Source organism: Chrysochloris asiatica, unplaced genomic scaffold (assembly GCF_000296735.1).
Source record: "Chrysochloris asiatica unplaced genomic scaffold, ChrAsi1.0 scaffold00146, whole genome shotgun sequence".
In the NCBI taxonomy this organism is placed as follows: domain Eukaryota; kingdom Metazoa; phylum Chordata; class Mammalia; order Afrosoricida; family Chrysochloridae; genus Chrysochloris; species Chrysochloris asiatica.
Genome location: NW_006408664.1, coordinates 781,667 through 785,048, shown reverse-complemented (window position 1 = coordinate 785,048; position 3,382 = coordinate 781,667). Strand labels below are relative to the sequence as shown.

The window sequence follows — 3,382 nt, the reverse complement described above, 5'->3', positions numbered from 1 at the left end:
GAGTACCTTGCATAATTAATTAATTGCTGTTTAATAATATTCTGTGTAATTTTTTATAAAACATTCCCCCTCACTAGTTGCTTTCAAAACTAACAACACACTTTAATTTTTTTTTTTTCCTATACATGACTCGCAGTTTAGAGTCTCTTCCCAGTCGACAGCTGCTTTATCCCAAAGAGGGCAAATCAAAGGAAAAGAGGAAAGGTGGGAGGGACACAGTGATGGGGCATGCAGGGTCAGAAGCAGCTGGCTGGGTGTGATCAAATAAGCCTTCGTTGTTTTTTGTAGTCTTCCAAGCTCAGAGATCTCCTTGGAGCTCCGTCCTTGGCTGGTGGAGCCTTAGAGGTGATGGCCAAAGCCTTTGACTCTGAGCTGAGAACTTGTAAATCAATCTTCACATCAAAATCATGTACTTTGAACAAGTCTTCTGAGAGGTCACTGGCTGACTTAGAATTCAAATCTTTATCTTTCCCCTGACCTTTGCTCATTTCCTTTGGCGCATCTTGTAACACTCCAGAGCCATATTTTGCATTCAGCTGTGCCAAGATGGCAGCTTGAACAGCCAGGTCTCTGGAATTAGAAACAATGGTAAGTTTGCACTGACGCCTGGTAAAGGGATCCATCTGTTGGTTTTTCATGTTGTGACTTTCAGCCACAAGGGCCTTCTCAGACTCCACAATGTTCCACTCCCGGTTTTTTTCCGCTGGTTGATGTAACTGATGACAGATATATTCTTGGTCCACTGGCGGTCCAGGGCCTCTGCCCTTTCCTCTAGTTCATTCAGCTGGTCTTGAATTTGCTTGGCCTTGTCCTGATCCCCTACATCCTCAGCCATGGCCTTTTTTTTCAGCAGCTGAGTCTTCTTCATAGCATAGTTGGGTGGAGCTTTTCTGAATCTTTTTCTTTTATAATCTCTTCAATGTCTTGATCATTGAATTTATAATGAAGAGCTTCTTTAATAGAAAATTCCTTCTTATTGATTTCATCTAGCGTGGGCAACGGCATGCCAGCAGAGAACATTGCTTCTTTCCACTTCATGAATTCGCTTTCAGTGAATTCTTGGTTTGAGACAAACTCTAGGAGGAACACTTGTTGGTCATTGCCATGCCGTAGCTGTAGCTCTTTGTTCTGGTGCCACCCAGCTGGTAAATTTTGGCAGTTCACACTTTACTTTTGAAATCAGAAAATACAAGACAAAATCATGTTTTGAACATGATAGAAGCACATAGCATAGAAAATACGAGTCTCCCATAATCCTGCTCCACAAAGCCATGGTCAGCAATTTAGGCCATACTTCTCCAATTTTTTTCCCTCTAAAATTTAAAAACTGTGATTTTTTTTCAACTGATGTGGTGCTGTGAGTTAATATGCTGTACTGCAAAGTCATTTACACTGCCTTGTTGTTGGTTCAAGCTCACCAGCTGCTCCTTGGAAACCCTGTATAGGGTCACGATGAGTCAGAACTGACTCGATGGTACCTAGCAACAACAAATAAGAAATGAAATACAAAAGAAACAAAAAAATATGATATATTTTCCTATCAAATTCTCAGGGATAAAACAAAAAGACCGATTATATTCATGTTGGTAAACGTATGGTATAATCTTTTTCAGAGTAAATTTGATAGTAATAATCAAGACTGTAAAGTTGGTTTGAACCGCAAGGTCAGGAGTTCAGGCTCACCAGCTGCTCCTTGGAAACCCTATACAGGGTTGCTATGGGTTGGAACCGACTCAACGGCATTTAACAATAGCAACATCAAGACTTTATAAACGCGTATCTCGTGCTTTCCTTTTTTGACATTAGAGAAACAAGACTGATGGTAGCTGTCTTATATAATAATGTTAAGTGATGGTGGTGTATTAGTGGTAGTACCATCAGTACCATCACTACTGTTAAGTGATGGTGGTGGTACTGGAGGTGTTAGTACTGATGGTGGTACTGGTAGTGATGGTGGTATGGTTGTGGTTATGGTGGAAGGAGTGGTGGTGTTGATGTTGGTGGTTCTGCTCGTCATGATGATTTGAACACTCCATGTCTTCTATTGTGTGCTGTGGCTTTATAAAGTTCTATCTGAGGTTGCTCTGTACCTAGAACAGTACCAGGGGGTCAAAGCAATGATAAGATTATTTCACAATGCTAGGCAGAAAGACATTTTATCAGGGAAGGAAAATTTGATCATTGAGCTTCATAAAGTGTAAACAGGAGAGAGTCTGTCAGACCCTCAGACACTCCAGAAGCATTTGGAGGAACTTGTTCCTCTCCTCTGTTTCTAAACCCTTCTAGATCAGCAGTGAGATCCTGCCTAATGAAATATTCATAAAGTTCAATTGACCATAAAACACTTTGTAATGTAAGTGCTGTAACTGACCCAAATTATATCATCAGCTTTTTGAGAAATGAGGGGAGAAAGGAGAAAGAATTTAAGGAAATGGAATCCAGTGAGCCAACCTTGCTGTTTTCAAACCATAAATAAATGGGTCATGGGTCTGCATTTTGTAATTTCAGAAATGACTAATGCTTAGACTGTGTTGAACATTGTAAGAGTGGCCACATTCCAATATAAATCATTCTTTCTCCTTAAATCCCTCTTCTTTCATTGTCATTCTATTTGTAGTTCTAAAAATCCTGAGGGTTAGTTCTCATATCAGATGCTAAGGAAATGCCCCCCCCCCCATTTCCCCATCTGAGAACAGAAAGGAGCCTCAGCAATGCTCCCCCCCCACCCCACCAGTGCAGTGCAGGTGTTTTAAAGATTACAACAACAGCTTTCACAGAGCCTGTCTCCATCCAACCATTTATTAACCTGTCAGGAGTCCTCCAGGATAAATTTCCTTCATGTATACAGCAGTCCTTCAAGTTTCGAGACTGGCTGCCTTCCCACCCCACCTTGTCTTAATCATTTCTTCCTTATAGTGAACAAGAAAGATAAAACATTAACTGCCTTCACCTCCCAGGAGACAAGCTAGAATGTTAATCAGGTTACTGAGCGGGACCAATCTTCTGATGTTCCCCTGTCCTCTCAAACAGGTCCAAAACCTAGCCCCTCCCCATTCTAACCCTATATAAGCCTGTATTGAGCCTACATACAGGGCTCAGAATCTGGAGAAGTTAACTCCTCTGAGCCAGCCAACTTAATAAACCTGAAAACTTTGCTTCACCTCTCTGAGTGGTCTCAGTTTCTTCAATGATGGCTCTGGAGCTGCTGTAACAATAGGATAGAATTCCTAGGATTTTCACCCTCTTGGTTATATGGGCCCCTCTTGCAATGTAATACACACAGATCCTCTGCTCTTCCTGATCAATTCCCACCTCTTCTTCACAAAACTGTATTTCTAATTGTTGTTGTCTGCCATCAGGTTACTGACTCATCAGGGACTCT

At 41.4% G+C, this 3,382-nt stretch overlaps 1 pseudogene; it reads right to left on the bottom strand.

The window, feature by feature from the left end:
• Positions 1-260: 260 nt before the first annotated feature.
• Positions 261-1,157, bottom strand: LOC102839756 (annotated as a pseudogene).
• Between the last annotated feature and the right edge of the window lie 2,225 nt (positions 1,158-3,382).